At 38.7% G+C, this 12364-nt stretch overlaps 1 long non-coding RNA gene across 3 annotated transcripts in view; it reads left to right on the forward strand.

Moving 5' to 3' along the window:
- LOC120099251 (uncharacterized) overlaps window positions 1–11664 on the forward strand; it is an 85272-nt gene extending 73608 nt beyond the window's left edge. For all 3 annotated transcript variants that reach the window (XR_015646474.1, XR_015646473.1, XR_015646475.1), the window contains 2 exons: window positions 9313–9435; window positions 10753–11664. This is a non-coding gene — a long non-coding RNA (uncharacterized LOC120099251). The remainder of the gene's footprint in view (window positions 1–9312; window positions 9436–10752) is intronic.
- The last annotated feature ends 700 nt before the right edge of the window (window positions 11665–12364 follow it).

A 12364-nucleotide genomic window follows, 5' to 3' on the forward strand; every position in this document is an offset into this window, starting at 1 on the left:
AAATAAAAGGGATCAACAATGACTGCTCATTGGTATCTCTTAACATAATCAATAGTCACAATTACCCAATAAAAAGACACAGACTAACAGAATGGATGCTAAAACTGGATTCATCCTTCTGAGATATGTTAGGAGTATACTCTAACAACAAGAATAAATATCAGTTTCAGGAAAAAAGATATCTCAAGCAAATTGCTCTAAGAAGCAAACTGGTATATCCATTTTACTATCAGACAAAATAGACTTAAAACCAAAACTAATCAGAAGAGATAGGGAAGGACACTACATACTCAAAAGAAAAATCCCCCAAGAGCACTTTGCCTCTTAACATCTGGTCCCCAAACACAAGGGCACACAAGTTCATAAAGCAAACACTACTACAGCTTAAATCGCATATGTACCCTCAGACTCTGATAGTGGGAGACTTCAATACCCCATTCTTGACAATAGACAGGTCATATAGAAAACAAAACAAAAAAGAAAAAAGAAAACAAAAACCAAACTAAACAGAGACATGCTGGAGCTAAGTCAAGTTAAAAACCAAATGGACCTAACATATATTTCCAGAACATTTCACTCAAACTAAAGAATATATAGCCTCTTCTCAGCACCTAATGGAACTTTGTCAAAAACTGATCAAACACTAAGAAACAAAACTAGTCTCAACAGATATAAGTAAGTTGAAATAACAACATGGATCCTATATGACCAGCATGGATTAAAGCTGGATATCAAGAACAACATAAACAACAGAAAGCCTACCAACTTATGCTAACTGAACAAATCACTACTGAATGAGAAGGACAGAATTAAGAAATGAAAGACTTTCGAGAATTGAATGAAAATGAATACACAACATACCTAAACTAATGGGATATAATGAAAGCAGTTCTAAGAAGCAAGTTCATAGCATTTCATGCCTACATAATAAAATGGAGAAATCTCATACTAATAATTTAACAGCACACCTTAAAGCTCTAGAATAAAAGGAAATCACATCCAAGATGAGTAGATGGCAAGAAATAATCAAACCCACAGCTAGAATCAATGAAATAGAAACAACAACAAAAATAATACAAAGAATCAATGAAATGAGTTGATTCTTTAGGAAGATCAATAAGATTGACAATCTCTTATCCAAATTAACTAAAAGACGCAGATCAACATTAATAAAATTAGAAATAAAAAGGGAGGCATAACAACAGACACCAACATAATCCACAGTACCATAAGGATATATTTGAAAAACCTGTGCTCGATCAAATTAAAAAATCTAAAAGAAATGTATAATTTTCTCAATATATATCATTTTATCAAAGTAATATCAAGATCATATGAGCAACTCAAACTGACCTATAAACCCTAGTGAAATGGAAACAGTTACTGTAAGTGTTCCTACCAAGAAAAGCCTAGGACCAGATAGTTTTAGTGCAAAATTCTATCAGACCTTCAACGAAGACCTAATACTAATACTTTTCAAACTATTTCACAAAATAGAAACAGAAAGATTATTACCCAATTCATTTTATGAAGCTACAGTTACCCTTATACCAAAAAAAAAAAAAAACACAAAAAACTCAACCAAAAAAGAGAATTACAGACCAATTTCTCTAAGGAACAAAGATGTAAAAATTCTCAATAAAACACTTATAAACTGAATTCAAGAACATATCAAAAAGGTCATCCACCATTATCTAATAGGCTTCATGCCAGAGATGCTGGGATGGTTATATATATATATATATATATACATATATATATATATATATATATATATATTTCTAAATGTAATCTACCATATTAAAAAAAAAACTAAAAGACACAACTCACATCATCGAATTAGATGCAGAAAAGACCTTTGATAAAATCAAACACACTTTCATGATAAAAGCCCTGAAGAAATTAGGGATACAGTGAACATACTTCAACATAATAAAGGCAGTTTACAGCAAGCCTATAGTAAACATATCTAAAATGGAGAAATACTCAAAGCAGTTCTACTAAAATCAAGAACAAGTTAAGTTTGGCCATTTCCTTTATACCCATTCAATATAGTACTTGAAGTCTTAGTTAAAGGAATAAAACAACTGAAGAAGATCAAGGAGATACAATCAGAAAGTAAGAAGTCAAAGAATCTGCATTTGCAGATGATAAGATAGTATTAAATGACCCTAAACATTCTACCGGAAACTCCTACATCTGATAAAATGCTTTCAGCAAAGTAGCTGGATATACAATTAATTCACAAAAGTTACCTGCCTATATACAAATGATAAACAGAATGAGGAGGAAATCAGGGAAACAACACCCTCAAATAAACTATCTTGGGGGTAAGTCTAACCAAGCAAGTGACTTGTATGATAAAAATTTTCAGAAATTGAAGAAAGATGAAGAGGATATCAGAAGATGGAAAGATCTCTTATGCTCATGGATCTGTATTATTAATATAGTAAAAATAGCCATCCTACCAAAGCAATCTACAGATTCAATTAATCACCATCAAAATTCCAACACAGCTCTTCACTTGTCTTGAAAGGACAATTTTTCAGCTTCATATGGAAACAGACAAACAGATAACTAAACAAACAAATACCCACTGGAGAAAACACATTGTGCTGGTCAAACTGGATGGCTGCATGTAGAAGAATTTGAATAGATTTGTACTTAACCCTGACAAAATTCAACTCCAGACAGATCAAAGACCTCAAAATAAAACCAGATTTGGTGAACCTGCTAGAGGAGCAATTAAGGAATAGCCTGAAACTAATCGGCTCCAGAAAAGACTTTCTGAACAGAACATTATTAGCATAGGCACTAAGATCAACAATTAGTAAACGGGATCTCATGAAAAAGAAAAGGTTTTGTAAGGCAAAGGACACCATAATTTAGACAAAGCTGCAACTTAAGGAATGGGAAATTTTTTTGTGTTAACTACATAATAGGTACAGGACTAGTATCCAAAATATATAAAGAACTGAAAATTATTAGATATCAAGAAAACAAACCCGATTAAAAATGGAGTACAGATCTAAACAGAGATCTAAAGAGAGGAAACTCAAATGACTGAGAAGCATTTAAAGAAATGTTCAACATCCTCAGTCATCAGAGAAATGCAAATAAAACTACTTGGAGATTTCATTTTAAACCTGTCAGAATGGCAAAGGTAATTAACACATGTTGGGGAGGATTTGGTGTAAGTGGAACACTCATCCATTGCTTGTGGGAGTGCAAACTTGTACAGTCAATATGGAAATCAGTGTGGCATTTCCTCAGGAAGATGGGAATTGAGCTACATCAAGATCTACCTATGTGACTCTTCTGCATATACCTAAAGATCACTTCATTGTACAACAGAGATACTTGTTTAACCATGCTCATTGCTGTTCTACTATTAATAGCCAGAAATCAGAAACAGCCAAGATGTCTTTCAAGAGATGAACGGATAAAGAAAATGTGGTACATTAAGATGTGGGAATATTGTCCAGCCATTAAATGAAATCATGAATTTACATGTAAATGGATAGAGATGAAAAAAAATCATCCCAAGTGAGGTAACCTAGACTCTAAAGCCAATTATGGCATGTATTTTTTATATGTGCCTATATAATAATATATATTATTATTATACTAAGTCAATAATAACTAAGACAGAATCTGTAGAACCACAGAGGTTAGGTATAGAGCAAGGGACTGGAGCATGGGAGCTGCAGATAGATATCCCTAGCAATAGGAAATAGAATAGTTGTGGATTGGTGTGGATGGGAGCAACCTAGAACAGGAGGGTGGAGTGGAGAAGCAGAGAGAAGAGAGGGTTAAAGGAGGGAATACAGAGAAGAGACAGTGAAAATATAGAGCTATTTGAGGGGTAGTATGGAAACCTAATACAGTAGAAGTCTCTGCAAATATGTAGATATATGAGAGTGATCTAAATGAAATTGACAAATAATCAGGGGGAAGGGGACAGTTTCCCAACTAGTCAACTTTTGTCACTAAATAAAGATTCCTTACTGGGATTGTGTTACATTTAATTGCATTATTGGCCTAAGGGGAACCCCAAACAACTCATACTGTTGCCAAGACTATAGGTTTCTCTCCCCAAACTGATCGCAAGCCCCCACTGCTGAAGGCAACACCTATACAACTCAGTTAAACATGGAGACACTAAGCTGATACCTACAAAGAGCCTTTAGTCCTAGGTATACCAAGAGGTATGGGTACTCTGTACACTACTAAAGGAGAAATGTAAACAACAACTCAGCCACAGCCCCTTTGTTCTGCAGTGGTGTTCTACCTGCAAGACACTCTAATACAATGATGACACGATATTGGAATTACCAACCACTATCTAATTTGACTTAAGGCCTATTCTACGAGGTGGAACCCATATCCAACTCTGCATGAGTGACCAAGAGCTTGAGACTGGGTAGCCTAGGTACCTAGGGTAAAACCAAATATTACTGGTCTGAAGAAAACTGGAGATATGATGACTCCTAATGATATTCTGCTAGACTCATAGATGGATGCCTTACTCAGCCATCATCAGGGAGCATTTCTCCTGCAGCAGATGGGAACATTACAGAAACCCACGGGCAGACATTACACACAGAGACCTTGGAATACATTGATCTAAATGGGATGTCTCCATCAAACTCTTCTCCTCAGAACTAGCAGAAAGAGCTAGAGGGGATGGAGGACATCAAGAAAAGAAGGTCCTTTAAATTAATATGAGCGGTGATCACATATACTCAGGAAGATTGAGACAACTTACACATGGTCTGCACAGATCTGCACTACTTAGGGTCCGAAAACTAAAAGTAGAAGTGGTACAGGCTACATCTGTAAACCTAGAAGCTATCTCCAATTTATAACCACTTGCAAATGAAAATCTAGTTTCCTCCAAGGGAATCTCACCGGGGAAACAAACTACTTTTAAGGGTAGACTGTATGCCCAGCAGTAGACGGTCAACAGAAATTCAACTTAACAACATCTTTGGGGGTTCCTTGTCTCATAATCTTGTGTCAGGGCTAGTTTCCTCCCTTTTTAATTTTATCTCATTTTTATGTTCCTTATATATGTTTTTTCTCATTTTACTCTACAGGTCGATTGTGTATATCTTAGGACTTTCTTTTTAGTATTTTAATGGGATTCCTAAATGAGTAAATGAGTGGGTCTCTGTTTCTTGAGACTTATCTTGGACTCTTTCCTCTCTGTTTGTTTTGTCAAATCCCTGTGTTAGTTTTTGTTTTATTTTATTTTTATTGCAAAGAAGTGTGTTTCTTTTTTTTCCAATGAGAAATAGAACTGGGTTGGATCTGGATGGGAGAGGAGGTATGGAGGAGTTAGGAGGACTAGAAATGGAGGGGCAACCCTAATGAGGATATATTATGTAAGGAAAAAACAATTTTCAATAAAAAGAAAAAGGAAAAGAAAACAAAAAGGCTTTCAACAAATGAGAAGAGAAGGCAAAACAGTCCAGATAATGGAGTTAGCAGGGTAGAGCATGAAAGCTTGTTCAAGGAACTCTTTCTGACTCTCTACCCATCCATGCACTGTTGTTCTAAACATTCCTCAGTCTCCCAGAAGCCACCCAAATCCTTCCTGCCCCCATTTGTCTTTATTTTATTATGTGTGCAAATGTTTTGCCTGTATATGTGTTCATGTGCCACGTGTGTGCCTGGTACCTATGGAAGTCAGAAGAGGGCTTTGGATTCCTGGGAATTAAAGTTCTGAATGGTTCTGAGCCACCAATGGGTACTGGGAATTGAATCCTAGTTTTCTGCAACAGCAACACATGGTCTTAACCCATGACATATCTATCTAGTACATTTGCGTTTCTTTATTACCACTTACGTCCCTTTCCCTCAGCTTTAACCGCTTGCTTTTTTTTCCCACTTTCTAATTTTAGTGCTGGCATGTTCAGCGAGTACCAACACAGCACATGCACTGACATCTTTGTGCCAAATAGTCTACTCCTCGATGAGCCTTTTCTTCTACATGCATGATCTTAGTTACTCTGTTTGTGACTCTTAGGCCCTTCCTTGACTCTTCCTTGTTATTTTCACTCTTCTTAAACTGTTAATATTTCCTTCTATGTCTTTAATCACATATTCATATTTTCACTGCTTTTAGAGACAAGTAATAACGGTGTCCTCTTTACCGTGTTTTTCTGAAATGCTACTAGTCTATCTCCTTTTCCAACTTCCTCATGTTTCTAGAAAGCTCAATATATACCTGCCCCTACCCACCTCTAATACCCATTCTGTCTGCTAGTTTCTTGTAATCTAATTCCTCTTTCTCATAATCAGTCTTTTTCTCACACTGCCTGGCTGGCTGTATGTGCTTCAAGGCCTTACCAGGGACCATCTACACGTTTGCCATTCCTGTACCAATTGGCTGTACAAATGCTTCTACTTGTCTCTGATCCATTTTTCTCCCATAGTAGTAAGGGGCTATATTCAGTCCATTCCCTAAACATCTGTTGCTACCCCTGCTTTGCTTGATGTCCGTGCTAAGAAAATACAAATAATGTCTATTTCTCTCTTTAAAGCATTTAGCCATAGGTACAAATGCATATGTTGATGTGTTAGTGTCAGAGTAAAACATGTGCCATGGACTCCTGGGAAGATGAATAGGACATGAGCAATTGAATGTGGGGGTTGATGGGTCTTTAGTGATGACCCTGTTTGTGTTTTGTGTAAAATGGTTGCTCAGACACTCAGTGAGTTGAGTCAGCTAGCCTGGTAAAGTAGGAAGATGAGTGAGATGATCAGTCAAGAGGCCATGGTGGGAGGGACCTAGAGCTAGTGAGCAGAAAGTAAACATGAAGGTAAAAGAGAAGAAAGTCCTGAGAGAAGCCAATTGTTTCCTTCTAGCTCCTGCTCCACACCATCACAAGAAGGAGGGCTTTGAGTAAAGGTCTATTCTGGTCACCCTGCTGTTTAGAAGCTCTCAGTTGCTCTAAGAGTGCCTGCAGGATAAAACAGAAAACAATCTGAGCACGAGGCTCTGCCAGGTCTAACTGTCATACCTCCTTGTTCGTCACACCTGCCAGGCAGGCAGCATCACTCTAAGCCAGTCACTGGTTCTTGACCTTGAACTTGGGAAATGCACAGAGGCCTGGCTAACACAGAGATGGCAGGGCCCCAGCCTAGAAGTTTCACCTTTCCTCAGTTTGTGGTAGGACCAGAAAATTTTAAATGCCTAACAAATTTCTGGGGATGTTGATGATAAATACTGGGCCCACCATCAATGAAAATATAGTAGCTTCTTAAATTGGGGGTAATGACCCTACATGGGAGCATATAACTGAATATGGGAATCGTGAAAAAAAGGCAACATTAGAAAGCTTCTGAACATGTGATCACCAAAAATTAATTCAAAGTCAAATGTGTAACAAGTGTGGGGTATTCCTAGCAATGCTGCTCTTGTTGGCTCATGCACCTTTACTGCAGCCTTGGTTCTAAACACACCAGAAGCACACTTTGCCTTGTGCATGCCTGCATGCCTGGCAGTGCCAATGAAAACTGTCAGAAACACCTCGGCTCACATTCAAGACTATTACGTTATGAATTGTAGTGTTTGTCATGTATATACAAGAATTTCTTCTATTATGGAAACATAATGGTTTAATTACAGAAAACAGATTTTTAATATTTTCTACTGTCATTCCTCTACACATAAGTAGCAAATGAGTATATTTTTAAATTGCATTGTGTTAGAATGTTTGAATGTAAAAATTGCTATTTGACTTGATGACTTAAAGTTTCACACAAGATTGTATGATGACTTTTGGCAGAATTTTGAACGATTTCTGAAATGGCCTCAAACAGAGTTGTACTAATTTATTCTATGTATAATTTACTTTACATAAGTATGTGAAATATAGTCCTTGGCACTAATGGTTATAAAATCAAAATATTGGTCAACTTTGAAACATCTATGTCCCAGGTATTCAAATATTGAAATATTTGATTCTTTGCATAAAAACAAACATATCTATCTCATTAATATAAAAGTTTGCTTTTGTCATTAATAAGTGGTCAAACCATGTATATGTTAAAGGACTGTTTTTTAAACAAAATTCTTTATGGTTTATTAGTATTAAATGTTTCATTAGTGTGCCTATATTAACAGCTGTGTCCTCAGTATCAACTCTCCCCTCCCTGATTGTGCCTCTGCTAGTAAGATTTCATCATGTTTGGAGGGAAGTTCTAGAATACTTCTAGACCAATTTTCCTCAGTAGCTCCACACCCAAATTCAGTCTCTTTGCTAGCAGTTATTGGGCACCTCCAATAAAAAACATACACTAGACTAAATTTGATTTGACAAGACAATCCAGAGACCAGTAAAAAAAAGTTCAGTGCTGAACCCCTGACACCAGTGTGTGTGTGTGTGTGTGTGTGTGTGTGTGTGTGTGTCCTGTATTAATATGCTGATGTGCTGCCCACACTGGGGAGGACCCTGAGTGGTCTCAAGGCTCCCAGAGAAGGAGAATCCAGAGAGGCAGGAACCTGCAGTTCTAGTCACACGTCTGAAGAGGAGGACCAATGGTTAATAGCGTTGATGCATGAGTCTTTCCTCTACCTACATCACGCATTTCTTAAATGCCACAGTAGAACTCTTTAAAAAAAACTCTGGGCTGCCTCCAGCAAATAAGACACGCTTGTTTCTGGATGAATGAAATGAGTGCCAGTGTGTCCAATATGTTTTTTTGCTCCCAAGTTTATTAAAACAGAAAAGGCCATGACAGATAACATCTGCGCCATATACATTTGTCACATTTAGGCCCCGTTTCTGTTAACGCGCAGCTTTTGGAAGCACATTCCGTAGTTGTCCATCATCTTCTGTTATCCTCCCATTTTTATCTGATCAATTAGGAGGTATATTTTGAGCAGCCAGCCATTAGGCAGCGAGCCCTGTATTTACCTACTCGACAGAGCCTGAACCTGGGCATTTCTAAACAGTGATTTTAAAATCTAAAATATTAACTTTATGTGGACATCAATTTCCCTAAAATAAACTTTAAAATTAAAAAGGAAAAAAGAAACCATAAAATCAGAATAATAGAGACTTAAAAAAAAAAACCAACTTCCACTTTGCTCTTTTCCACTTGCAGCAGCAATAGCTAGCGCCACTTTGCCATCTAGTGTTGTGGGTCAGTATTACCTGTGGCAGAAGCAATGAGCACTTGTCTCGCTCCTTTGAGTCTACTGATGCTCACAAAGTACAACGCTGCAGTGCTGAACTGTACTTCCAGTACCCAAGATCCTATCTGAAAGAATAATCAGTCTTCCTATTCTTCTCTTCTCAGTGTCTAATAAACAGCCAAGTCCTCCTGAATTCAGATTGCTTCTGGGTTGGTGCCCTTAGAACGGAACCCTGCCATGTGTTATTAAAGTGCCTGCCGTCCGAATGCTCAAGAGACTGAAGAATGGTGAGTTTGAGGCTAGCCCAAAGTACATAAAACAGTGATACACTGCTACACAAAAGCACCACAAGGGCCTCTTCTTGGATGGAGCTCAATGGTACATCCTTGCTTAAAATGTGCAAGGACCACAGCAAACACACACACACACACACACACACACACACACACACACACACACACACACACACACGGGAGAGAGGCACCTCTCGTTCCCATCTGCTGGGAGACTCCTTCTAAGATGAAGGAGACTGTGAAGAGCTGAAAGAACAGCTGGAAACGATCTTTGTCTCAGCTACAATTGTCAGGAGCCTAAGTATGGCCTTTGAAGAGGACCCGCTGCTGCTGAGGACCCAGCCTGCCTGTAGGTTACACGCTCAGTGAGTGGAACATTCCCACCAGGGTTCAGGACCTTCATCTTCACTCTGCTAGCTGTAGGAACTTGAGACTTTCTGCACTTCAATTCCATTGTTGGCATCAACTGGGATGATAACACTAACCTATGCTGCCTACTCTGCCTTCAAATTCCTGGCCTTAAGGGGCTGGGGATTTAGCTCAGTGGTAGAGCGCTTGCCTAGGAAACACAAGGCCCTGGGTTCGGTCCCCAGCTCCGAAAAAAAGAACCAAAAAAAAAAAAACCAAAAAAAAAACCCAAAAAAACAAATTCCTGGCCTTAAGGGAGCCTCTTGAATAGCTAGGTCAACAGTCATGTACCACTGTGCCAGTCAAGACCATTGCTCGACTCTTTCACTCATGGCTCAGTATTTGCAGGATTTCAAAGCACATTTCTTAATCTCCCTTTTGCCTCGATTTCAATATGTGTTTGTTTATAAATATCCAATACCTAGTCTGTTGGGCACACAGAGAAGATCATTTTAGCACATTCTCCTGCTACATAACAAAATCCAGTAATAATCATGAAATGAAACTAATAACGGTAGTGACCCAAAAGAAACACACATCATGAAAATATTTTGTTTTATGGAACATGTATGCCAGTCAAAAGCAAAAGAAAAGCAACTATTACCATGAAAAGGAGAAGAAATTGGATTAATATTTTTACTTGTATGGATATATTTCTAAAGAGAAATAGCCTATATAAGTTGAAATTGTCCAACTAAAGGAACATTACAGAGTTCTGGGGTTGACTTGCACATAGAAGGGCACATCTAAGCATCTCAGGTTCTGTTTCTTCCTTCTATAGTAATTGTATTCAATACTGTCCTGTGAGTTCTCTCCTTCTCAGTCCCTCTTCTGCCCACCCAGAGCTTGTCCCCCATCCTCTAATAACTATGTATTTATGAACACATGATTTTGAATCTTCAGGTGAGGAATGATCGGCTGCTAACTGGCAACTTTGATGTTTTACATCATTTTAAGAGAAATAATCAGCAACTTGGACCTTCATTCAGAAACATGGCTGCTCTCCGGAATCCCTCTCGAAACGTTTTGCAGCATCAAAAGGAAGAATTGTTCTGAGCTGCGCCTGCGCATGACTATGGGGGTGCCCCCTGGGAGTTGTTTGGCAAAACTGTTACTTGCTTCTTGGTTCTCAGATCTGTTCCTTGTCCTTAATGTCCTCCACTGTGTATCACAAAACACGCCATTTACCTGGCCTCTGGCAGGTTAGACCAATGAAGGGCGGACCAAAAGAGTGGCAGGAGAGTGGAGGGAAGAGGCCTGGCTATCTCTCTCCCCACTCGCTGCCTCAGGCAGCTGCTCCACAGAGACAGATTTCCTGAAAAGTTAATGAAGCCGAGGCTCCAGGGCCTCTCACTTGCATAGGCCTCTGCCAATGTCCTTTGTGCATACTTTTGAACAGCTTTATTGAAATATAATTTACGTGCCATAAAATTCACCCATTGTGCATATATGGTTCAATGGTTTTTACTAAATTTATCGAGTTGTACAACCATTGCCACCATCCATTTTTAAAATATTTCCATCACCACCACCACCACCCACTAAATTCCCCTGTGTCTGTTTTCAGTTATTCCTGGCTCCCAACCCCAGGCTTTAGTAACCACTAATTTGCTTTCTGTCTCTATGGATTTGCTTATTGTAAACATTCACATCAATGACATTGTAGTATGTGGTCTTTTGTAACTAGTTTCCTTCACTGTGCCAAGTATTTTTTAAGGTTCATCCATGTAGGAGTGGACATAAGTGTAAAATTGCCCAATACTGTTTCATTTACTAGATATTTATTTTATTAATATAGTCACCAATTGAAAGACATATGTTTGACTTTGCACTTATAAATGTGTGTCTTTTCTAAAGAACATTCCCAAGATCCTCTAAGCTTCAGGTCTCTAAATCCAGAAGCTTCCCCCATCTCTGTGTCACTAGCCCTGTGGCCAGTAACCTCAATGAAAAGCTCTTGTGATCCTGCTTCCATTGGGATCCTCTGGTGGTCCACTGTCCTTCAACATGGGGTAGACTTAGAGTCTTCACCCTACCAAAGACAATGTGCCTCAAAATTTGGGATCTTTAGCAGGGCATCATAGCTCATGCCTTTGATATCAGTGCTCTGGAGACAGAGCCAAACAGATCTCTGTGAGTTCAAGGCCAGCCTGGTCTACAAAGTGAGTTCCAGGATAGCCTGGGCTACATCGAGAAGCCCTGTCTCAAAACAACAAAACAAACAAACAAACATACTGCTGAGCTTGCAGATAACACAGCAACAGTTCTGACAGGTGATGACAGAATGGCTGAGCAGTCTTGCCATCCTTGTCTACCAAGAGCATTTTGGAGCAGAGATAGATATGTCCGCAACAATATGTACTCTCCAATGGCAGCAGCCATCCTTGGTATTCCCCTTTGATGCAGCAAAAACAGGCAATGCTGGTGTGTGGAGAAGGCAGGGTAGGTGATCATATGAGGCCAAACCGTACTTCTGTGGGGCTCAAGTAGCTTCACTGGGGAATTCATGCTACAC

Source organism: Rattus norvegicus, chromosome X (assembly GCF_021556685.1).
Source record: "Rattus norvegicus strain SHRSP/BbbUtx chromosome X, alternate assembly SHRSP_T2T, whole genome shotgun sequence".
NCBI lineage: Eukaryota > Metazoa > Chordata > Mammalia > Rodentia > Muridae > Rattus > Rattus norvegicus.